At 50.8% G+C, this 25,933-nt stretch overlaps 1 pseudogene; it reads left to right on the top strand.

Moving 5' to 3' along the window:
• The first annotated feature begins 4,086 nt into the window (after nucleotides 1-4,086).
• LOC143398325 (transmembrane 9 superfamily member 3-like) overlaps nucleotides 4,087-25,933 on the top strand; it is an 81,446-nt pseudogene continuing 59,599 nt past the window's right edge.

Raw genomic sequence — 25,933 nt, forward strand, 5'->3', positions numbered from 1 at the left:
GCCTTTCTGCCATACGTGCTCAGGGGAGCGCTGGACCTCCCCAACATGAACTACAGGAGGCTGGGCCCACCTCAGCCTCCTCCTCAGCAAAATTGACTGTGGTCTGTTGCCACCATGTGCAGGTGGCTCTGTGTTCTCTGTGACAGGCCACCCCTCCCACCACAGCTGTCCCCTCTCCTCCTGACCACTGGAGCAGGGTTCCTGGGAAGGAGGGGAGCCTGGATGCAGCTGCCCTGACCAACCCCTTCACTGTCACCTCTGTCCTAAAGGGGCCCGGGCTCTCCCCCTCTGTACTATTGTACCCCTGTGACTCCTGTGACCCTAGGAATAGAACCCAGTGCAGTGGCCTGGCCCCTCTGAAGCACTGACCATGAGGCTGGAAAGGAACCCAGGTGTTGGGCCCCAGTGGTGGCTTTGGGCCCTCAGGGCCTGTGTCAAGGTGGAGGCTCCGGCGGCCAGGAGCCCCTACCTGAGTGGACTCCCACGCGTTGGCTTCCCTGTGTCCCTGGGTGTGCTGGCTCTTGTCTCCCCACAGATGCTGGTGAGGGGCACGATCCCCCTGTGGCTCTTCCTGCTGCAGCTGGAGCAACCATCAGCCAACAGGTCCTCACTGGACAGAGCCCAGTGTCAGCGTCTGGACTAGGGACACTGCCACTCCTGCTGCCGCAAGCCCAGGGCCTGTCAGTCCTTAGAAGCAGCCGCAGTCGGGGGACTGTTGGCCTAGACACTGATGGCCAGAGGCAGGAGCACCCTACAGGTCGAGATGGTGCTCGGTGACTTAGTGATTCTTGTGTTTTGCTTTTTAAATTGAAGTTTGAAGGAGTGAGAGTTTGATGTTTTTCTGTGATTATTTTTTATTTAATTCTTTCTCTGGATCATAAAGTGAAAGTATTTAAATTCATATTTTAGGAGATAAAAGAAGCTTAACATCTTTCATACACTTTCAGCATTTTTGTTAATTTTTTTTAAAAACAAAACATTTTGTTCTGGCATCCTGAAGGGTGCAATTTCATGAGTCAGGAGAATAAATAACAGATAAAAATAAACCTACTTCTCAGCAAAGGTGAGGTGAGTTCCCCAGGATGGAGACGTCAGGCACAGATGCTACCCACAGCCTCAGCACAGCCCCACAGAGCTGGAGGGGCTGTCCTGGACCCTCAGGGACACCCCGGCGCCTGCCACCCACCAGGGACCTGCAGCCCTGTGCCATCCCACCTGATGGCCTCAGGTGCTCAGCTTGTGTGTGAGGGTCTTCCTTTGGAAGTTCAGGCACCCAGGGCCCCCGAGCCCCAGTCATGGAGATGACATGGCGAAGCCAGTGATCTTGATGATGACAACTTCTTGATTGTCACCATGGATGTGTCAGGCGGGTGATCACCACTTTGCATGCATTACCTGATCCCATTCTCCTCCCCAGGCTTTATGGAGTTATGATTGAGAAAAATTATATACACTTGGGCTGCACACGGGTTGTTGGGGTGCATGTATACGTCGCGGATTTAACTGCACCATCAAGCTAATTAGCATATCCATCACCCCACTCTCGGTCTTTTCCCTTGTTTATGAGAACACCCAACGACCTACTCCCTTGGCAACTTTGGGGTGCAGGATGCAGGTGAACTGCAGTCCCCACCTATGCGTTGGAGCCCAGAACTTACTCATGCGCTTAACAAAAGCTTCACGCCCTCTGATCCATGTCTCCTGTTCTTTCGAGGTTAGCTTGCCTCTCTGATAAGAGAAAAGTGACACCTCTGCTGTGGTGTCACTGGGACAGCCGAGGAGGTGCTCACAAACCTTCCTTAGGAGCGAAGGTGCAGTCAGCGGCAGCAGTCACCCTGGGAGCACTGGGTCACACCCTCTGCAGGTGTCCTGGAAAGACCCCTTGAGCATGAGCAGCCTGATTGTCAGGAGACAGCCCAGGAGGTGGCTCTGGGGGCCACCTGAAAGGGACAGAGGGAGGTCACAGTAACTCTAGTCCCCCAGGAGCCCCAGAAGCACATGTTGACCTTCCCACATCCAAGTCCAAGGCATCTGTATTCAAAATTAGGACAAGCTCACAACCTTCCGGACTTCCACAGGCAGGACTCTGATTTAAGGCTGAGCAGTGATCAGGAGAGGGCACTTCTAGGGTCCAGATTAGTGGAGCAATTGCTGACGGTGGCCGGCAACTCTCCAGGCTGCACCCCTGCCCAGTGCCATCCTCAGGCGTGTGGCAGGAAGGGGTTTTTCTCACACTCATGTCACATTTCTGAGGTCGTCACAGGGCTGGGTGCCTTGGACCAACCCTAACCCTAACCCTAATCCTCCCAGCACAAAAGTGCTGCAATGCGGGTCAGACCTGGGGCTCCTTGGGCCTCTGCCCAGGGCGGGTGGTGCCCTGGGACAGGGTTCGGTCCTGATAGCTCCTCACCCGCTTCCTGTAGAGAACACACAGCCCAGTCCCACCTCCTTGGGTTCTGCCTCCCTGGGTGACCTGCTCAGCTCAGCCTTGCCCACAGGGCAGAGGCCAGGCCTAACAGATGCCCGGCACTTGGCTGCACCTCCCCTATAGGGCTGCCACCCTGCTGCTGCCCCTGGTGGCCCTGGCTGGCTGGGAGGGGGTGTGTGCCCCTGGTGGCCCTGGCTGGCTGGGAGGGGGTGTGTGCCTCTCTCGGGCTGCTTGCTGGGGTGTTTGTCCTCCCCTGGGTATTGATCGGGATTCTAAAGAGCCTGAGGTGGGGGCTGGTCGGGGCCCCCTGGCCCACAGTGGGGTGATCACAGTAATGGGCAGGAACCCCTGCTGGCACAGGGCGTTAGGCTGATGTGGTCACAGACACGTCCACGGGAGACTTTCTGAACAGGTGCCAGCCTATCTTTGGGCACTTTAATTACAGCTCCAAGTTTGGCAGGGGAGTTGTTACTACTGACTTAGTCCCCCTCTGGTAGCTCTGGATGGGCTGAGGCTGCCCTGGACAGGAGGTGGATTTTGTGGGGTCATTTGAGCTGGGTCCTGGGTCTGTGACTGGGTGACACCATCTCATTCTGTTGCCTGGCTTGGGCCCAGTTTTCTAATGACAAAGAGGGAGACCTCATCTTGTTTATCCACTTAGCGATTCCAAAACCTCTGGGAACTTGTATGTGTCTAAAGGTGGGGACCCCGGGCCTCCAGGGCTTCAGGATTCCAGGGGAACTCGGGGCAAAGAGGAGGCTGCGAGGGAGGGCACGCAGGCTGACTGGGGGCGTGGGAGGGGCGGGGCGGGGGGCGAGGCAGGTTCTGCCAGGTTCAGGTCCCACAGCCCCCTTCAGGGCAGTCCACGCCTGGCAGCACCTGAGCCGAGCAAGCCCAAAATAGAAAGAACCAAATAAAGTAAAGCGCGCCTCACCTTAGAACTGCCTGCACATCAGCTGCTAGTGCAGCCTGTGCTGCTGTCAAGTGACAGCGGCAGACGTCCACTGAGGAGCCCCGAGCAGGTGGTCAACTCAGCCCAGCCCACCCCAGGGCCAGCTGGGGCATCTGCACAGGCGGAGGGATCCAGCATGGCCAGGCAGTGGACTGGGCCCAGTGATGAGCACTCAGCACTGCAGAGTGCTGGGTGGAGTTGTAGGGTCCCCAGCTCCGACCAGGGACTGGGAGGGGTCAGCTCTGCAGACCCAGGGGGCAGAGCATGCAGGCCAGCATTGAGGGCTCACATGAGATGGATCTGGAAGGCAGAGATTTTAGAACCCTCAGGATGAATTCCACAGCATGGTCTGTGACTGTGATGGACACCTGGCCCAAGAGAGGCCGTGTCTGACAGGGCCTCGGGCACTGCGGGGCTGCGTCCCCACCGCCTTTCTGACAAGAGCTTGGTCCCCACACCCTCCCCAGACCACATCCCAAGTCAGTTCTGAAACCAGAGGCTTCACTTTCCCCCTGTGGGAGATGGAGGAGCTGCGTCTCCTCCTGACCCAGCTGTGGAAAGTCACAGGGAAACAGGGAAGGGTGGGATCAAACCCATGCGTCCCTCAGAAGGTACCTCAGGCCACATGGGGAGGCCGTCAGACTCAGATTGTGCTCAAGACAAACAGGTAAGCCCTGGTACAGGTAAACCCTGACACAGGTAAGCCATGGTACAGGTAAGCCACGGCACAGGTAAGCTCTGGCAGAGGTAAGCTGTGGCACAGGTAAACCCTGATACAGGTAAGCTGTGGTACAGGTAAGCTGTGGCAAAGGTTAAGCCATGGCACAGGTAAGCCCTGGCAGAGGTAAGCCCTGGTAGAGGTAAGCCCTGTCACAGGTAAGCTTCAGCACAGGTAAGCCCTGGTACAGGTAAGCCCCACTGTTGTCCGCAGAGGAAGGGAGGAAGTTGGACCAAATGCTCAGCCCTGATGTCAGACCTGGGGTGGGAGGAGTTGGGAAGCCACATGGCTGGGTGTCAGCTGGGGCTGAATGTGGCCTGGAGGGGGCCCCCTCCTCTCTGAGGAAAGCCCACCACGCTGCATACCCCAGGGCCAGGTGGGGCAGTTGCTGTTTGGGGTGGGGGTGCCTGAAGGAGGCACCCCCACAGAGGTTCAGCCTTCCTGATGGCTGAACACGGCCCTGGTGCCCGGGGCTGCAGCACCTCGTCTATGTGCCAAGCTCTGAGCAGGCCTGTCCCTCTCAATGGTGTCCACAGCCTCTTCATTACCCATGGGGCCTGTGACGCCAGCAAGCAGAGAGGCGGTGTGTGGCTCCCGGGCCTGCGGTTCCTCTGCACCGGGCCACTCTTCCCCTCCTTTTCCTCTCCCCTCCCTTCTCCCCCACTGACCCAGCTCCTGGTCCAGCCTCCTCCTGTCCCATCTCCTCCCCTGCCCTCACCTCACTGTCCCTCCCCTGCCCCTCACCCAGCCCCCAGCCCCTGTCTCCTCCCTCCCTGGCCCTCCCTCACCTTCTCTCCTGTCCAGGCTGTGACCACTGCAGGGGGCCTGGAGCCCTGGGCCCAGTGTCAGCTGCACCCCCCTTTTGTCTCTGTTGGAAACAGGACCATCACTCCCTTCCACACCCAGAGCTGGCCAGTGAGCACGGGCGTCACCTGTGGAACTCACGGCAAGGCCACAGGATGGTCACAGAGCAGGGACCAAGCCATCATCCTCATCCTGCCTTGGCCACTAACCCATTCATCTGCCACACACCAGGACCCCTGAAGCAGCGGGGCAGTGGGCCAGGCGCCTGGCACCACATTCAGGCAGAACCATCCCATTCTCATCCTCTGGTCAGGGACGGGGCACTCCCAGAAGCCATGTCCACCATCCCTGGCAGAGATGGGGCAGCTGAGCAGACGCAGAGTGTCAAGTAACAGCAGGTCACTCAGAGCCCTGGGGGCCAGGACCCTCGCTGCACCACCCCTGACAGGCCTGGGCTCTTCCTCCTCTGCCATGGCTGCTCCCCCAGCCAGCTGCCCTGCCCTGCCCTGCACATCAGTGTCCGCTTCCTCCAGACGGTGCCAGGCCACCAGAGCACCTGCCAGAGCGGCTTCCCAGGGAATCAGGATGGTGTCGTTAGCAGCTACTGGGGCTCCCTCCCAACTCCAGCATGGATAGTGCCCGCCACAAGCCAGCCAAACACAGGCCAGAACAAGCAGAGCTCTGGACAGCTTGTTTTCCACCTATTATCACTAATCTGTTTTTCTTCTGCATTTCCAAATTCCTCCCTTCAGGTCTCAGTCACTGCATGCACAGCCAGATGAGACCGGCTTAGTCCCGGCTTTGCCGCTTATGAACAGTGTGACCCTGGGAAGCGCTGACAACCCTCCTGACCATGACTGCTTCATTTGTGAAATGGAGAATATGCTCACTTCTCAAGTCAGATGCAGACAGGAGAGGCTCACATTAGATGGTCTCAGGGATGTGTTCTGTGGGAACTAGTTAGGAATTGCTTTCAGTTGTCAATAACAGGCTCTCATAAAATGATGTCTTAAACAATATAGAGGTTTATTTAACATTATTTAAGGAGAAATCCAACTTGCTAACTGGTGCAATGGCCCAAAGTCAAGGTCTTTAGCTTTCTGGGTCTTTCCTTCCTTGCCCACAAATGGCTGCTATTGCTCCAGCGTTCACACCCATTTGCCCAACAGCATGACAGAAGAAACATTGTCATTAATATCAGGAAATCAAATCTTTCAAGAGCTCAGAAGAAATATATGGACATCTCGTTGGACAGAATTATGTTGCTCGCCACCCCTACCTGTAAGGGTGCATTCTTTGTTAGATACATTATTTCCCCTGAAGAAAAAAAAAAACAAGATTCTTTTGCCTATAAACAAAGGAAAATGGGTAACAGGGGCTCAGAGGATTAAGTGCGTGATAGTCTGGGTGGGTCCGCTAGTGGAGGTCTTTCATAACCAAGTAACCAGGAAGATGCTGGGCAAATCCGAGGGAGCAGGGTCTTTGGTCCTGCGTCTGCTCCTCTGAACTTGCAGTGTTCACCCAGGAGGCTCCCTGTGCAGGGCAAGGCCTTGCTGCCCACGCTGACCCTTGGCTGGAGCTCCACCTTCTAAACAGGGTCTTGCTGTGTTGCCCAGGCTGGCCTTGAACTCCTAGCTGGAAGGATCCTCCCGCCTCAGCTTCCTGAGTAAGTGGGTGTTAAGGTGGAGATGTGAGGTGACCCAAAGCTCCTGTGTGGGGCAAGGCATGCAAGCTCAGAGGTGAAGGGACTGGCTACTACTACGAGAGCCTTCACCAATCGGTGCTTTGCTCGCTGCTGGGGATTAACTGGGCGGTGACGTGGCAGGGTGGCCTGGAGGAGCTGGTCATGGGCAGCGGCTTACGGTCTTATTTTCTGAGCTGACCTTAGTCTCTCTCTGCTTTCCCATTGCCGGGTCCTGAGCGGCCTTCCTTAGCCACGCCCTTCCACATGATGCTGGGCCTCACCTAGGGTCCAGACAATGGGGTAGGCAGTGGTGGACTGGGACCTCTGAATCCCTGAGATCCAAATAAACCTTTTCTTTTTGAAATCGTTCTTGTCAGGTCTTTTGTTCACAGTGGTGACAAACTGGCTGAAACACTGGAGCTGCAGCCAGGTGCCACCACGCCTGGCCGGAGCGCTTTCTAAGGACAGCCCGCTCCTCTCCTGCAGGAGGGCGGCTGGGAAAGCTTGCTGAGCACAACCTTCAGTGTGATTTGGGGTGAGGGGTCTCTAAGCACCTGTCTCTGCCCCAAGAGAGCCTTGTCGAGAGCAGGGTAAGGTCCCCGGTGCCGGCCTGAAAGCCCTGCCTAGCAGGTTGGAGCTTAAACGATGCCCAGGAGATGCGGGGCCATTAGGTGAGGTTTGCCACCACCAGCCGTGGTTCCCCCCTTATCACCTCTAAGCCCATCCCCAGCATCTGGAGCCGAGCCAGGGGCCATGTGGTTGGGTCACAAAGACCTGCGGGCTCCAGGGGCAGAGTTTTGCAGGCCCTTCCACTGTGCACATAGCCAAGCACAGCCTCCACGCTGCCTGTCCTTCTCCAGCCATGGGAGCCCCAGAAGGACCATCCTGCACCATCAGGAAAGTCACAGAGGAAACAAGGGCGGAGACCAAGTGAGCAATGTCTGTCCACCCTTGGTCACCTGACAGGCTCTGAATGGGGACAAACAGAGGCACGATGCCAGCTATGCCAAGCTACCCAGGGGAGGACAGTGCTAAGCTCCCCATGGATAGAGCCCGAGTTGTGCCCAGGGCCAGCGCCTGGGAAAGGAGGCCGAGTGTCCAGAGAGGGCCTTGTCTACAAAGTATCCAGGGGTGTCCCACAACCTGATGCTGTGACAGATGAGCCTCCGCAGACATGGGAGAGTGTGGGATGAACGTTCTTCCAAGAGAAGCATCTAGGTGAACAGGCATGTCGGGCAGCTCCACAGAGGCCAGGGGCGTGCCCGCATCCTGGTGACCTGAGGCCATCCTGCCACCAGCTCCAGGCTGGGTGGTCACAGTGGTGACAAACTGGCTGAAACACTGGGGCTGCTTGTCTGTCCATCTGCTGGACACTGAGGGCCTCCCTCCTCCTGGGCTTCGTGCCTGAAAAGATGGGTGGTCCCCATCCTCAGGTGCCACCTGTAGGAGTGGCTCCTGAGGATGAGATGACCAAGAGGGGTCCCAGGGGCCAGGAGGGCCTGGAGCCTGACCCTGAAACACCCTGTTGTGGCTGAGACTGCCACCCTCTCTGCAGGCAGGACCTCCCTGATGACGCTATGCTCACCCCCAGTGGTGTGAAGCCACCCTGAGAGAGGGTCCTCACACCAGTGTGAGAGCAGCTGGCTCCTGGGGCAAGCATGAGCCCCCGCCTGTGTCCCCACTCTGTCCTTGGTGGCTCCCAGAACTGCCAGCTCAGCAGAGGTGAGGGGACCTGGGAGCAGCTGTGAGGCCCCTCCCCTGATGCCAGGCCTGGCCACAGCTTTGCCACCAAGGGTCTCCTCTAGGAGCGCAGAGACGAGTACATGGAGCTGACCAGTGATTCCTGGGCTTTCCTGGGTGCAGCCAGTGGGCGCAGGGTGCACGGGAGCAGGCCGTCCATCGTGATGTGGAACAGCTGCTGGCTCTGGCAGGCCTGGGCCCGCATGGGCCAGGGTAAGTCCTGTCTCTGCAGTGGGCTTGAGCAAGGTCCAACCTCGGCCTTCTCTTACCGTTCCTGAGCGCAGCGTGGATGGGTTCCAGGTGAACGCAGAGAGGCGAGAGGAGGCCCGAGCTGGAGCAAGCTGTCCTCCCAGGCAGCTCTGTCAGCCACCATGACAGTTCCAGAGTACCCCTGCCTGGAAGGGAGACTGCCAAGGACAGAGCCAGACACTGGCCAGGAGCCACCTTCCACCAGTGGCCTGGGGGAGGGATGACCTGAGCGAAGGTTTTATGCAGACCCCAGACTTCAAAGTATGTTGGACAAGCGTCCTCAGTTTAGTCCTGCCAGCATGATGAGGAGCCGTCCTGGCAGACACACATTTATTCTGAAAGCTGGCCGACTTGGACGTGCCAGCGTGCTGGGACAGATGAAAGATGCTTGGTTGAAAATTCAGGCCGTTGACTTTACAGGTGGCCACTGCTGTCCAGGGGAGGAAGGCAGCCAGGGAGCCCTGAGCGCCCACCCGCAGCTGCTGCCTCTCTTGGTGCCAGCAGAGCTGGGGGCAAGGGGAAGGTGGGCTCCCTGCTCCGGGCACAGCCTTATCCAGCCTTATGAGTACAGTAGGAAAACGAAGTCCCAGGTCCCCGCAGCTGCCCATCAGCCCTGCTGAGGCTCAGATGCAGCCCCCGAGGAGGCCCAGACCTCGTCCCTGTCTCAGGCTGGTGCAAGGCCCCGACCGCCCTTCAGGAGCTCTCCCGGCTGCTGGTTTAGGTTGGCGAGGCTGTTGGGAAAACAACTCCCTTGTAAGCCAGGCCTCTGCCGATAGCCAGGTCCACTGCTGACGGGGGACCAAGGCCCCCAGACCCCCCCTGTGGCTCTGTTGGCAGGAGCTGGCTCAAGACAGCTGTGGAGAGGGCCTCGCTCATGGAGCTTGGTGTGCAGGCTCCGGGGGAGCCTTGGGTCATAGGCGCCTGGCTCCATGGGGCAGCTGGCCTGCCACTAGGAGAAGTCCAAGGGGCTGAGGAGCAGGACGAGCCCCTCCTCCCACCTCCCCCAGTCACCTAAGCTGAGCTCTTCCCAGCTACAGCCTCAGCCTCCAGGAGACCCTCCCTGCCCAAAGGCCTGGTCTCCCTCCCCTGTCCTGCCCCATGTGCCAGCCCCTACCTATGTCCACTAAGGGTGACCGTAAGGTCTCCTGAGACGCATGGCTGCCTGAGCATGGGAAACCCATCATCTTTGACACTTCAGCCCCATCTTGGGCCATAAACCCATTGAAGGGTCAACTGGCCAATGTCCCACCGTGGACCTCCCCATCCCTATAGCCAGGAGGGAATGCGGACACCTGGACAAGAGTGTGTGTGACGCATGTGGGGACCTTGGACAACCAGATGGATTGCTCTGGGGTTGTGTGCCCTGGTCCCTGGACACTATGGCTTCCCTGGTCTGAACCTTCATGGAAACACCCAGAGCCGGGGGCAGCTCCTGGGGTGGCCATGCAGCCTTGACTGCTGTCCCCACTGCCCACTCGCTCTCTCTAGTCCATGGCCAGCGAGGCCAAAGGTGGGGCAGAGGGGACAGCGAGCCATGCAGGCCTGCTCTATCAGCACCTGACCCTTGGCTTCCCCACCAACCTCTTCCCTCTGAGAGGCAGGTTCTGTCCTCCCTGCCCAGGTCCACCCTTTGCTGGGTAACTGAGAGACCCTGGCCACCTGGCCCGGTCCTTGCTCTTCTCTGGACTGTGGGTTCTGCTCACACTACAACGTGGTCTTTTGTTTTAGGTTTGACCACTGACCACGTCCCCAGCCCTTTTTATTTTTGATTGAGACAGAGTCCCACTGATTGCTCAGGACCTCACTGAGTTGCCTCTCCCTCCCCTGTCCTGTCTGGCCTTGAACTTGCCACCCCCTGCTCAGCCCCCTCAGCTGCGGGTGTTTGTTTTTGGGTCAGCTCTGAGACACCTCCCGGCCTGGAACCACGGTGGGGACTGACTATAAAAATGTGGCAGTGGCCACCTGCCCCACAGGCTGGAGGTGGAAAGGCCCTCATGGCCCAGGGAGCTGCTGACCCCAGTCTGAGGGGCCATCTCTGTGGCCTGGCTCCACGCTGAGCCTCAGGAAGACCTGGCTGGGACCAGTTAGCCTGTGTTCAGGCCAGTGGCTTTGGGCTTCGTTGCCTTATGCATGCAGTGGGCTGGGGACCCTGTCCTCAGGGGAGATGAGGAGGTGGCAGTAAACCACATTTGAGAGCCTGGCGACAGTCATTGCTCTCAGAATGTGTCGTCATCTCATCAGAGGAGGTTGGGCAGGGGACAGAAGTTCACAGAACCAGGATCCGTAGAGAAGAAGGGAGAGAGGGGACCTGGGGAGACTGAGAGGGCAGTGGATAAGGGACCCCCCAGCATGGTGCAGCTGAGGCCGCCTGCTTCTGCAGGGAGAGAGGATATGGTCCCATAAGCCCCCCAGGCAGAGGACCCTGTGGAAGCCAAGCTCTTCCTGTTCCTGCCGTCCCACTTCACTCAATCCCGTGGTCTCCACATGGGACTGCAGGTGACAGCAGCTTCATGTTCCCGGCAGGGCAGGGTTCCACCGTGTCCACACGCCCGTTTCCTTGATCTGCCGTCTGTCCACGGGCCCTTGGGTGGATTCCCTATCTGGCTGTTGTGACCAGTGCTGCAGTGAACGGGGGCGTGCAGGGGTCCCTGGGGCCCAAATCTGTTTGTTTGGATACATGTGCCCAGAAGTGGGGCCAGTGGGTCATACTGGAGGTCCAGGAGGAGGGCGAAGAGAACCCAGGGAATGGGCGCAAAGCCCCTTGGGCAGGAGGAGGAGGTTGCCAAGTCCACCCCACAGCCAGGGACTGTATGTGATACATGTGTCCACAGAGCTGGAGGAGTGGATGGGGGGATAGGAAGGACATAGAATGAAACCGACATCATCATGACTGTGTGTATATGCGTGACTGCAGGACCAATGTGATTCTGCAACCTGTATACTCAGAAAAATGAGAAATTATGCCCCATCTGATTCAAATGTGTGATATGTCAAGGTCATTGTACTGTCATGTGTAACTAAGTAAAAGAAATAAAAAGTTAAAAAAAAAGAGCTGGAAGAGAGAATCGTGAATCACAAAATTGATAATTGATATTTAAAGCAATGGATATGCTGATTATTCTGATTTGATCATCACACAATTTACACATATCAAAATATCACATTGTACCCCATAAATACATTCTATTATTTGTATACATACAAATACATACAATTGGAACTTCCTGGAGATTACTTCCCTTCCAATAAATATGGTGCTCTTTAAAAAGTTAAACTGCAGCCAGGTACATTGGCACACACCTGTAATCCCAGTGGCTTGGGAGGCTTAGGCAGGAAGATTGCAAATTTGAGGCCAGTGTGAGCAGCTCAGTGGGGGGTTAAGCAACTTAGCAAGACTGTCTCAAAATAAAATACATGTATATAAAAAGGAGCTGGGGATGTGCTCTGGGATTAAGCGCCCTGGGTTCATGCCCTGATGCAAAAACAAACAAACAAAAATCACGACTGCCTGGCATTTCACCATACACCACACGCCATTCTCATTCACTCAGCAGGTCCTACTCTAGTCACGGCCTGGGCCTGATGACACTCTTCCTTTCCATGGTCTTCCCAGGGGACTGGGAACCTTTCCTTAGTTCGTTCCTGTTTTATGGGTGCTCTTCCTTCAAGCCTTTCCACTGCCTTCCTCTTGGGCAGTCCCGCTTTTCTTAATGATATTGTACTATCTTTCAATTCAAGAAAATCCGTTTCTTGGGACAAACGTTCTTCCTCTGTCTATCTGTAGGCATGCGACCCACGTAGACATGTGGTGCCTCATGTTTGCTGCTGACTTAGGTCCTGCTGTTTAGGAGTCACTGTCTGCCTTTTCTCCTTGGTTGTGATATCCATCTTAGAAAGTCTTCCTGCTCTGAGGTCACTGCACACAGCTCCCCTGCTTTCCCCTGTGACTTGTAGGGAGCTACATCAACCTGAGCAGAGCTGGACATGGGTGTGCCCTCCCTGGGAGGCTGAGGCTGGAGTCAGAGCATGAGGGACCAGGACAGAGCAGGGGATGCCAGGCAGCAGGGACATAGCTTGGGATTCCCAGGTCCTGCTGGCCCCACAGGGGCTCCAAGGGCACATTGTGTTAGTCAGCGTTTTGCGGCTGTGACTGAAGGATCCGACCAGAACAATTTTAGAGAAGGGCTCACAGTTTCAGAAGTCTTCGTCCACAGAGACCAGCTCCGCTCCTCTGGGCTCCAGGTGAGGCGGAACATTATGGCGGAAGAGTGTGGCGGAGGGAAGCAGCTCACATGGTGATCAGGAAGCTGAGAGAGACTCCACTTTGCAGATGAGCCATGTCCTCCAGCCACACCCACCTGCCTCCAGTGACCACCCAGGTAATCCCATCAGGGATCAAGTTACTGACTAGGTCAAGGTGTGGTCCAGTCACTGCTCCTGCAGACCTTCCTGTGTGTCTCACACCTGAGCTTCTGGAGGACACCTCATCTAAACCACAACCACAGCTTTGGCCCCACCAACAGCAAGTGGATGCACTTTCCTCTTAGCATGTTCAACTGTGGGTCCCTCCCAGGTGCTCCTGGGCTCCACAAGGAGGGGACCCTCCAAGGAGGTACCTGTGAGCCTGGGCCCTGGGGCAGCAGCCAGGGGAGAGCTGGGGGAGGGGGAGGCAGGAAAGGACAGAGCTGCCACGGGGCTCTGGCCACGCCTCCTCCTCGCCTGCTGGCCTGGTTCCTCACTGGTCCAGAGAGCTGCGCTGATGTAAAGAGCGGGGCCCTGGCATTTCACAGACAGCAGCACTGAGGTTCATCCACCTTCCATCCCCTCCCCAGGTTGGAAAAGAGGCTGTCTCACCTGCTCATCTCCCACGTTCACCACTGTCCTTGCATTGCTTGTGCCCTGGATGGACTGATCCATGTGTAATCCCACCCTGCTCCAGGGAGTGGCTAGCCTTGGACTGCCTTCTGGGCACTCTGGAAGTAATGCAAACCTCTCCACCGCCTTCCATAACCCATGTCCTGTGGGTGGATTTGCTAGTTCAGGAGACTCTCACACACTCAGGGGGCCCAGAGAGGAGGTTAGCACATGTTAAGATCTCTGCACCCTCGTCCCTCAGGGAAGCATGACATCTGGTGCACACTCGCTGCCTTCCCAAGGCTGCTCAGGACCTCCCCCTTGTCCCAAGCTCTGGGAGAGGGGTTTCTTAGCACAATTTATTGCTCATCTGCAGGTAACGTTGGGCATTTCAATTCCAGTTGGTTCTCACACACCTGTATGGTATTATGTTCCTCGTGTAAGTAGCATGTGTTTTTCGTGTTATCTGTTTAAGCCTTTTTGCTGCTGTGACCAAAAGACCTGGAAAGAACAACTTTAGAGGAGGAAACATTTATTTGGGGGACACAGTTTAAGAGGTCTTAGTTCTTAGTCCATTCCTTGGGACCTGGCGGGAAGCAGAGCATCACTGTGGGAGAGTTTGGAGGAGGAGAGCAGCTGGGAACAGGGCACCAGGAGGAGAAAGAGGGAGGAGGAGAAGAGATGGGGGGAGGGAGAGAGGGGGAGGGAAAGAGAGGGAGGGAGGAAGAGGGAGGGAGGAAGAGGGAGGGAGAGAGAGGGAGGGAGAGAGAGGGAGGGAGAGAGAGGGAGGGAGGGAGAGGGGAGGGAAGGAGAGGGGATGGAAGGAGAGGGAGAGGGAGAGGGAGAGAAAGCAATCAGCTTAATGTTCTTCTTCAGGTATCCTTGGGCATTTCAATTCTGGTGTGTTCTCACACACCTATATGGCATTATGTTCCTCATATAAGCAGCATATATTTTTTTGTGTTATCTGTTTTACGGAGAAGGAGACTGATTAGATTAAGACTCACAATCTGATCATTTCACTTCTGAACTTTCTTGCGCGGTCTCATATGTGAGTTTGGGGGACACTCACATCTAAACCATAATAATACCTTTCTATACTGTTTAAATAGGATTTGTTGACCTCCCCAAATGACATACGGTATGTGACATATGATAAGTGTCAAGTGCTGGTAGTGAACCAGGGCTTGGTCTCCCTCCTTCATAGGGAGCTCCTGAGAGCCGAGCTCCTGCAGGCTTCTTTCTGCCCTCTGCAGGGCGGCCTGACCTGGTGGATCCCCTCTGGCCCTTCCCACTTTACCGAGTAGGCCTTTATCTTCACGCTGCAGACTGGCTGTCTGTGCTTTATTCAAAGGCACCAGTCCCTGTAACCTCTGCCATTGGCTTTGTCGCTCAGTGTGAAGGTGGAAGGTGGTGGTCAGGTGGAGGGGCTGTGCCCCACGCCTCATCCCTGCTGCCTGGCGAGGACTCTCTTACCAAGGGCTCTCCTCCTGGCCCTGCCCTGCCCTGCCCTGCCCTGTTGCAGATGCTGGGCTGGGAGCATCCTGCACGTGTGTCCCTGCTGTTTACACAGATCTCAGGTGTTTGATTTTTGTCATTGTTTAAAGGCACATAGTTAGAAATGGATTTGCTGGGTCATAGGTTATGAATATATTCAGTTTTTACAGGTGAAATCAAGTCATTTTTCATTACCAGAATGTTTGTAAGAAATAATATTTAAGCAGTCCAATTGCTTCACATATTTGTCTATAAATGTCAGAATTAAAAAAAATCCCTCACTCTCCTTGGCTTGAAGCATGAATTCTGCTCTTCATTCTTAGGGCAGGTCATTAACAAAAGCGGGAGTTTTCTGTGCTGACCCTTTTGCAATCTGCATTCTGTGAAATGCTCACCCACCTATTTGCCTGTGGGCTGCTGTTAACTATTGATTATTGAGAAGATGTTTTCATTCCCCATTGTGAACATCAGCCCCGAGACTGGCAAGTGCAATTGCGGCTTGCACTGGGCACTTTTACGAGGACTCTCCATGAAGAGTCCTTTTCTTTTACGGTTTGCTCTGTGGCTGTGTAAATCAGCCTTCCCTGCAGTCACTGCTATCTTCTTTGACAATGTCTCAAGGTCTTCATCTCCTTTCAGTGCCTATGCCGCCCACGCCCCAGGCCAGGTAGAGGTCTGATGCTGCACCTTCTCCTGCAGCCACCAGCACAGGTCATCTCAAGGGTATCCTTCACCCACCACTCGGCATGTCTGCTCAAGGTCAGGGGTGGGCACCTCTTGCTTTTTCACTAATGAGGAGTTTAGGTGGACACAGGTTTCCTGGTCTTGCTCTTTCCTTGCCAAGTCTTTATAGAGGACTTCCCCAGTCTGCAGTGTCAGGTGGTAGATTTTCAGTTTCTCCTGGACTCTGTAGGGCCCAGGCTCTGTGGTGCCTGGAGCAAGGCTGCCACCTCCTCCGACCCCTTCCAGGCATCCTGCTGCTCCTGGGCTGGTGCACCCTGCTGCTCGCCCTCCTCTCGGGCTTGAGCTCCTGGCTCTTCCACTCATGGTGCCTCCTCCCCATGCCCTGGACTATTTTGTGGTAGTTCGGGTTCCTTTAGTGAAGGATTCTTGCTTGTTTCTTTTGGTGTGGATCCTGTTCTGTCACCGAGGGCAGGAGGGAGCCACCCTGACCTGATGGTTCCCTGACCTTATGGAGATTGGTCTATGAGGAAGCAGGTAAGGAGTAATAGAGATGAGCTCTTAGGTCAGTGGACAGTTCTGTTAAGGCAAACGCAACAGGAGGCAGGCACCGAGGGAGGGACGGAATCTTAGGAGTGTCACCAGGGCTTCCCCGAGACACAGTGCTGTGGCCCTGGGAGCGAAGCTAGAGATCTGGAGGAGGACACATGCCAGGCATGGAGGAGGCCAAGGCAAGTGTACTGGCCTGGGGAAGGCCCAGCCACAGGCCAGGTGGCTGCAGGGGGACACCGGGAAGATCGCAGTGACAACCCTGAGGATACAGAGTTCTGTGGGTCCTTCCTGTTGAGACAACCAACTGAGGGTCCAAATCACTTGAGAAAAAAAGTCTATCCTGAACACGTGCAAACTGCCCAGTCCCTGTGGCAGTGCCATGTGACAGTGCCCTGTGACAACTTCCTACCCCGTACGAACGCTGGCTGAGTATGTACGTCGTCCAGAGGTGACTGACACTCCCTAGGAGGGTGTGCGCAGGCTGTGAGCGGCACACTTGAGTTGGTAAGGGTCCCAGCTTAGGTGGTGGGCATCCTGGACAGACGCTGCTGACACGGAGGGTCAACGTGCTTACTTTAAGGAAGACCCAATGGCAGACGTTCAGTTTGAAGGGTCAACAATCTGATAAAAAACATGCAACTCAATCATATATTTCTAATGAAACTGATAAATATAGACGCCCCTCAACTGAAACACAAATGCTTAAAGGTATAGAAATCAAGTACATGCTGCGTCTTACGAATTGTTGGGAGGAAAATGGACGTGAGGATCCTACTTTACAATGAACGCTGCCCACAGTGAGACCAATGACATGAGGCATCGACTTCTATAAAACGCAGTCCTCAGGAGCAGCGGTCTTCATTGATTCCAGGATTAACTACCGCGTTCATTGCTGTGCAAATGTTTCCATTGATCAAAAGCCTCCCTGATGGAGGAGGATCAACCAACGTGGGGAGATACATGGTGCTTCTGGATTCTACTCCACCGCTCCTCCCTCTCAGACCACCCTGCACCCCTTCCACATTTCGAGGTTATTTTCAAGGACTGGGCCTCCCATCAGGGCCTGGCACCTCCAGTTCTTTTGTGTCCTTGTTTTGGTCCCTTGTCAATGGGGTCCCTGCTGTTGCCTGCCCTAATTTTACCCCTGTCCTTTCTGTCCCCTGAGTTGTGTGAAAACCTTTAGCCACACGGTGGCCAGGAGGAGCCCACCCGGTCAGGAAGACCCTGCCTGTGTGTGACCTTAGCCTTCACCCCTTGAGCAGGCCCTATGTCCTGAGCTGCAGGTACAAGTAGCTCAACCTGCGTTTTGTCATTTGGACCAGGACCCTGGAATGTCAGCCCAGCAGAACAGAAGTGCTGTATTTGAATCGCAAACAGGAGCACGCCTGGACCCCCAGAGGTCTCCAAGGCTGAGACCCTGCAGGGCAATCTGAAGAACTGAGGTAGAGGCAGCACGTCCTGGGCTTCACAGGGCAAGTTGGGGACTCACACGACACCCCTGGACACCACAGCTGCTGTAGGCCTGTGAGCCCCTCCTGGAATGTGCACACAGACCTGAGGGCCAGAGAGCATCTGAATAGTCACCTCCAAAAGCTAATGCTAGCTGCTCTCACAGGGGATCCACAATTTTCTCTCCCACCCAAAACAGAGAGAGCACCCTGGGTACTCCCATCCTCCAGTTGTTATTTAGCAAACTTTTGTCAATCAAATGTGTGTAGAAAGGGACCCATTTAGTAAGGAGGCTGAGGTCTCTTCTACATCTTCTGGCCCTGTATGCGTTTGCCTGTATACAACATTTAAATAAAAACCAATTAAATACACTAATCTATTCATTTCTAGTTTATATTAGTGCATTGAACAAATCTTTCCCTATTCTGAATTCTAAAAGATACTCAGTTATTTTTTTCCATGAGAAGATTGGCAGTTTTGTTTTTGCCATCATTAAATAATACATTTGGAGCTGGTTGTGTCTATGGAGTGAGGTAAGGGTTTATTTTATTTTCCATTCCACTTACCAACAGCCCCATTTTCTCCTATTTATTAAGGTGCTCCTCCTATCATAATCTGAAGCTTCATTTATATCATGAGTTTGCTTCTGGGATCCATATGTTATGTACCCCCCCCTCAACCCCTTACCAGAATATTAGGACTTTCTGTAAAATTGGAGGAAAACAAGTCTGTTTCCTTTCCTCATCCATCTCATTCAGAATCATCCTGGATTTCCTATATCTTTACTTTTCTGTATGAATCTTAGAGTCATCTTAAAGTTCTATTAATATCCTTTTTAGGTATTTGGGGAAAGTGATTTGAATCTAAAGATCATATCACACTAGGAATGATTGACAGCTTTATGCTGGTAGATCTTCTTATCCACAAAGATGGCATTTTTAAAAATAAGCCTTTATTTGAAAGCAGTTTTAAAATTTATAGAAAAATTGTGATTTTAACATAGCTTTCCTTATTGCTAACATCTTATATGAGTGGGGCACGTTGATAACCATTAATAAACAAATATCAATGCTTGATTATTAAATCTTTCAACTCAGATTTCTTGTTTATCCAATGTTCCTTTCTAAACCCTTCTATCATTTCTAAAAGTTCTTCCATGTATTAAATTGATTTTTTTATAAACAATCATTGACTCTACAAATAATGGTAATTTTAGCATATCCATTGAAATCCTACATCTCTATTTTTTATTGTTGTTCATTGTTTTTGTGCTGGTTGGTATTTTCAATGTTACACTGAACAGAAGTGTTGGCAGCTGACTTTTATATCTCATTTTTTTCCTACTTCAAGGGACTGTTTCTAAGCTGATCCACCTTAGATTCATTTTTTTTCTGGGTATTTCTAGTTTTTTTTTTTGTTGTTGTTGTTGTTGTTTAATAAACATCCTTGTTTGGTAAAGATGCCCAATTATCTTCTGAATTTAGGAAATGCTTTCCAACATAAAGAGGGGTTAACTTGTCCGTGAACTCTTGAAGTCCGGCACCCACACAGAAGGAGGGGTGGAACCTAGACGCACTGCTGCGTGACCCTCCACCAGGTGGACGCCCTCCTGGCAGGAGTCAGCACTGAGGTCAGGACGATGCGGGTCCCCGCCTCCTGGGGAAGCCCACTGCTGCCCACTCCGTGGGAGTTCTGCCTCTCTGTCCTTCGTGCCCTGAGGTTTCATCCAGCACAAGCAGCTGCCGTGCTTCTGGCATCGTAGTTGAGGGCTCTCCTGCTCCGAGCACTTCATTGTGCAATAGACGGAGCGTGATGTTTCCTTTCCATTATTCATGGACATCTGGGATATTTCTAGCTCGAACATAGTGAATAGTGCCGGTACAAGCTTTTGATGTGTCTTTTGAAGAATCTACGTGTGCACGTCTTTGAGGTGCCAACGGAGGGATGAAATTACTTGTGTAAGATGTGGGCTTGTTGAGCTGTGGAGAACTTCAGCAAAGATTCTCCCAAAGCGGCTGTTCCCAGTGCACGCTCACCAGCAGCGCATGAGCCTCATCTACTCCACCGCTAGGTCAAGGCCTGCTCCTGCGCATCATCCACATTTGGACCTCCTGGTGGACGTGCACCAGCTTTGAATGATGCGTCATTTCATCCCTCTGACGACCGATGGAGTGCAGCAGACTCCCGTGTGAGTTTTCGACCATTTGGATCTTGGCTTTCATGAAGGGTCCCAGGTCGAGGGCGTTCTGAGCGGCCTGCGCCTCTGACTGACTCACACACACTCCACCTAGGTCTTGGGCACATGTGCCACGTGGATTCCACTCTTTCCTGCCTCACAGTGTGTGTCTTCCACTGCATGACTGCGTCTTCTTGGGAATGGATGCTCTTAGCCGGGATGTGATCTGACCTGGCTCTTCTCTGTCCTTCATGCTTTATGATTTTAGTACCAAGTATAAGGTTTTAGTTACTCAGAGCCCATGAAGATGTCCTTCTAGTTCCTGGGTACCAGTGCATTGTTAACCTGGGATATTAATGCTAACGTCCCTCTTCGGCTGCCATTTGCATGTGGAGGGACGCACCTCAGGAGCCACTTAGGGATGCCACTAGACCTTGCCGTTTGCTCCCACTCTGCGTGTGCGGTGTGTCTTTTGCTGTAGTCAGGTGGTTGCACGGGTGTGGCCTTGTCTGGGGAAGCTCGGTGTGGTCCTACTTCATCTGTCTAAGCTGGCAGCCATGTCCTGTACAGCCTTTGATAAAGAGCTGCGCGTCCATGGTGCAGGGAGGCCGCTGCGGCTTCCCCCTGCCTAGGCTCTTCCCTGGGGTCTGCATTTCCACATGACTTTCGGACTCAGGTCTGAATTTCTACACACTCAAATATGCTCTTGGAATTTTAATTTAAATTACATTAAATCTATTTATTAATTAAAGGACTGTCATTTTTATATTAACAACTATGGATGTTTCCTTTTGTAAGTAGGACTTTTCTAAAAAAAAATCATAATTATTTTCAAACTGTCTGTGAAGGACCCGCTTTGGTTTGGGTTTTTGTATTTCTAATCTAATGTGTTCGTGAAAGAAAATAAAACGTGGTAATGTTGAAATTGCCATAAAGGTTTCTATGTGCCTATAAAAATTTTATCTCATCATAAACAGTTAACAAACATTTTACCACCTGTGCTTTGTGTCACATTATCATAAAGGTCATATACGTCTTTCATTACATTAATTTCTAGGTATTTGTTTATTTGATGCTATCATAAAATACATCAATTTAGTGTTTTTGTTCTGCATATTTTGTTTCTGATACGCCAAGATATATTGAATTTTATTATTTGTTTTATATTATTCTTGAAATATTTATTTACTAATTCTGACAATTTGGACTCCTTTGGATGTCTAAACCCATAAATTATATCATCTGAAACAAAAATTTTGTATCCTCCTTTTAGCTCCTTTGGGCCTTGTCACTTGTTTTTCTTGCCATATTACACTGGCTGTGATCCACTTTGCATTGAGTTTGCATTGAGTTTGCTGCATGGTTGTAGATAGGTGTATTCTTGCTGTTGCCAAGGACAACATTTCTCAGAGATCTCCTTGTCTATGTTAGGCTGTCTGCTCTGCTCTGACCCATGTTGATGCAGAAATTTTGAGTTTCAGAGGTCTCAGCCTATGGGAAGCCAGCTCCATTGCTCTGGTCATGAGGTGAGAAAAACTATCATGGAAGAAGGGTAGTTTGCAAGAAGCCTCTAAACTCATGTCTTCTATGAAGCAGAAAGAAAGGAGGACCAAGTGACAAAATATAATCTCCAAGGACATGCCCGCAGTGACCTGCTTCTTCCAGACATGCACATTCTCCATTTACCAACCAATGCAGCACTTCTTACAAATTATGAATCCACCCAATGGATTTATTCATGGATTATGGCACCAATCTCATAATGTGATAATTTCACCTCTGATTATTCCCACATTGACTCACTTCAGCTTTTGAGGTACACTGAACTCCAAAATTTTACATGCCACCCATGATTCCCCAAAACTATTAACATCTCACCCTGGAAAATGTGTGCAGTATATTTCCAGTAGATGCCCAAATCTAAATAGTTTTAGCATTGCCTCAAACTGCAAGTTCAGAGTCTCTTCTGGGACTCAAATTAGACTTTTGGTTTTCAGACCTTGTAGGAATCAAAATCAACTCATGGATAACTAAGGTACAGTGGCACAGAGTAGGTATTTCCATTCCAAAGGGAGAAATAGGCACACAGAAAGTAAAGCTGGCTATGATCAAAACCTAAATGTAGCTGGGCTAACAACTCCTCTTTCCCCATGCTCAGCATCTGGGCACATGTTGTGGACAGTGGGCTCCAAAGGACTTGGGCAGCCCTGACCCATGTCCTCTCACATAGGCTAACTGTATCCTTAGCAATAAATCTCCTGAAATATAGTCCACATTGCCAGCATCTCTTAGTCCCAAGCTTTAACTTCCTTCTACAACTACACACATGACCCTCTCATGGCCTACTTACATGAATTCTCACTTTGTTACACTTTGACCTTCCAGGCCAACCTTTGCAAACTTGTGGAAGCCTTTATGAAAATCTAACTCCAGGATCCTGCATTCCTGCAGAACCAGCACCACATGCTTGAAGCCAGTGTCTGCCCCCATCTCAAGCAGTAGCCAAGCCTCTGAGGACCATGAAAGGGGCAAGTTTTGTGTGGCTGAGTTAGCATGGAGAACAAACTTCCTAATAGTTTCTCTTCTCAGTGGAATTTGTATATTCATATCTTGTGAACATGATTAGTGAATCTGGCTAATTCCTGAATTGACCTTAAGCTACTTCTCTACTGTGTCTGTGTAAATTTTTAGAATCTCTTTGGTGTCTGTAATGCATTAATAACCACAATTCCTGAGGCCCAGAATTACTCCCCCTTTTCTGACCAAAATGCAAGCTTACACTCTTCCTTGTGCTCCACATTCTCCCAGTAAACATGAATAAAAGCTGCTAGAAACATCCATATCACTGCTTGACTGCTGTGCTTCCTTGACATTTCCTCCATCAGAGTAATGAGTATATCACCTCTAAACATAGACACTGGAAAGTGATAGGACATATGCATAAAGTAGACAATATCTTTGCCAGAATGTAACATAAATGTTTTCTACTCCCTTTTCCTCCTCCTGTGCAAACTCATGAGCAGAGTGCTTCCTAGCAACAATCCTATCAGCATTTTGTTCTTTAGAGCTTCGACCAGAATCACATAATAAGTTCACTAACAATGTTCAGAGCTTTTCCAGCTTACATCTCCTAAATATTCAAAGTATCTATTCCAATTACCAAAGTCCCCACAAGTTCCTGAACCAAATATTCAGACAAGTCACTGCAAACAACTCACCTATTGACACCTATTTCTATTCTAGGTGGCTTTTTTTGTCTGTATGAAAGAGATGACTAGAATAATTAGAGGAGGAAAAAATTATATTTCTTGGATTCAGAGGTAATTCATAGTCAGCTGTGTTCCTAACTCTGAGCCCAATGTGAGGCCAAACATCGTGTCAGAAGAGTGTTGTTTAAGAAAGCAGCTCAGGCATGGCCACTTGAAAGCACAGAGGCGGCAACTCACCAGGCACAAAATGGAAACCCCCATGCACGTTCACATGGAACTACTTCTTCTAGCCAATACCTACCAGCTTACACTTGTCCCTCATTTAATCCTATGCATGCATTAAAGCTCCTGTAACTCTATCTTTTCACCTCAAATCTTTCTTGCATTGTCTCACACAGGAGCTTGTGTGGGACACCTCATATTGAATACTGTAACACTTTATAGTGTCCTGATCAAATATAATTTGTCCTGTGATGCAGAAAGTCCATCGAAACCATGCTGAGAGCAATAAGAATGGTCCCTTGAGTGAAACTATAGGAGGCCAGACTAATGGAAAGATTTTGAATAAAATGTGTCCATTCACAAGTGTTGGTTTGTTTTTGCTTTTTGCTGGAATCTTGTGTCACTCTATACCCAAAAGCAAAGAGAGTTCAGCACCCCTGTGTTTGCCAACTAAGATAAACCAAAAAGACACAGTTCTGACCTTGGTATTCATATGATTATTTCCACTAAGGACCAGTACAGGGACATGCTCCATGGGGCTCTATTGCATGGTGTCTGTTGTCCCTGCTGCATGCTGCATCACTGACACCCCCCTCACAGCTCTGATCTCTACTGGGACTGCACTGCAGTGACCTCAGGGAGAATAAATGAGAGAAGGCAGGCTGAGGACCTTAAATTATACTACAGAGCAATAGTGACCCAAACAGCATGGCATTGGCATCAAAATCGCCTCATACACCAAGGGTACAGAATAGAGGAGACAGGAAGTAACCCACATAATTACAGTTATCTTATATGAGACAAAGGCACCAAAAATATACATTGGAGACAAGATAGCCTCTTTGACAAATGGTGCTGTGAAAATTGGAAATCCATATGCCACAAAATGACATTGAACCCCTATCTCTCACCATGTAGCAAACTCAACGCAAAGTGGATCAAAATTAAACAGAGATTTATCTACTAGAAGAAAAATTAGGCAGAATTCTCCATCATGTTGGATTAAGCCGCAGCTTCCCTCATAAGACACTTATAGTGGAACAATTAAAATCAAATAAAAGGGATGGATTGAACTAAAAGTCTTCTCAGCAAAAGAAACAATCAGCAAGGTGAATAGAGAGCCTCCATCTTGGGATCAAATTTTTACCAGTCACACATCAGATAAAGCCCTAACCTCTAGTTTATATAGAGAACCCAAAAAACTAAACACCACAAAACCAAATAGCCCAATCAACAAAGGGGCTAAGGAACTGAGGAGACACCTCTCAGAAGATGATATACAATCAATCAACATATGTATTTTAAAAAGTTCTACATCTTTTCCAATTAGAGAAATGCAAATCAAAACTTCTCTAAGATTTATTCTCCACTCCAGTCAGAATGGCATCTAATAAGAATACAAACAACAATAGGTGTTGGCAAGGATGTGGGAAAAAGGCACATTCATATATTGTTCATGGGACTCCCAATTGGTGTAGCCAATATGGAAAGCAATATGGAGAATCCTTGGGAAAATGGGAATGAATCACCATTTGATCCAGCTCTCCCACTCCTTGGTCTATGCCCAAAGGACTTAGAAGCATCATACTACAGGGACAGAGCCACATCAGATATTGTGAATTCTGCTGCTTCTAGCAGCAGAATTCACAATAGCTAAACTGTGGAACCAACTCAAATGCCCATCAGTAGATGAATGATAAAGAAAATATGGTATTTGTACACAATGGAATACTACTCAACAATGAAAGAGAACAAAATCATGGCATTTTCAGGTGAATGGGTGGAGTTGGAGAATTTAATGGTAAGTGAAGTTAGAAAATCCCCAAAAAACCAAATGCAAAATATATTTTCTCATATATGGAGGCTGATTCATAGTGGGATTTGGAGGGGGAGCATGGGAGGATTAGATGAACTCAAGATTGGGCAGAGGGGTGGGAGGGGATGAGAGGGAGCCTAAGAGTAAAAAAGATGGTATAACAAGATGGATATCATTACCCTAAGTACATGTATGAAGACACAAATTGTGTGGATATTCTTTGTATACAACCAGAGATATGAAAAAAATGTGCTCTCTATATATGTGTGATATGAGCTGTAATGCATTCTGCTGTCATAACCCAATTGAATCAAATGTATGAAAGATGATATATCATGAGCTTTGTAATGTTTTGAAAAACCAATAAAAAATAAATAAAATAAAACCTGAAAAGTAATCAAACAAAAAATACCTTCAATTTACCCCAAGTTTACTCAGAACAAGGTCAATGGCATTATGGCAAGCATTTACAGAGTGGCCTCTTTCTATTCCTTGTTTATGTTTCTATCTCTAGTTTTGCTTTTTCTCCTCCTTTAACATATGTTATCAAATAGTATTTTGTTATCTTTTAAGCAACCTGAAATATTAGGGGGATGAGATGAGACATAAATACCATTCACTCACATGTACATAAAACTAGGTTATCATTTAGGATTTTATCTTTACTAAGAGCACTGACTTTCCAATTAGATTTACACCTGAAGAAATATGAGCATTTTTAATTTACAATGTTGGCTGCCGAGAGGGCAGAGAGGATGCTTTATAGTACCTGGCAAGTGGCAAACCACACAATCATCACTAGACAGTAACAATTTGGTGCACTGCAAAAAAAAAAAAAAAAAAAGAGTCTTCACAATGCATAAAACAATGCAGCATTGTGACCATTCTTCCTGGTTTAGTCT

Source organism: Callospermophilus lateralis, chromosome 4, assembly GCF_048772815.1.
Source record: "Callospermophilus lateralis isolate mCalLat2 chromosome 4, mCalLat2.hap1, whole genome shotgun sequence".
NCBI classification, from domain to species: domain Eukaryota; kingdom Metazoa; phylum Chordata; class Mammalia; order Rodentia; family Sciuridae; genus Callospermophilus; species Callospermophilus lateralis.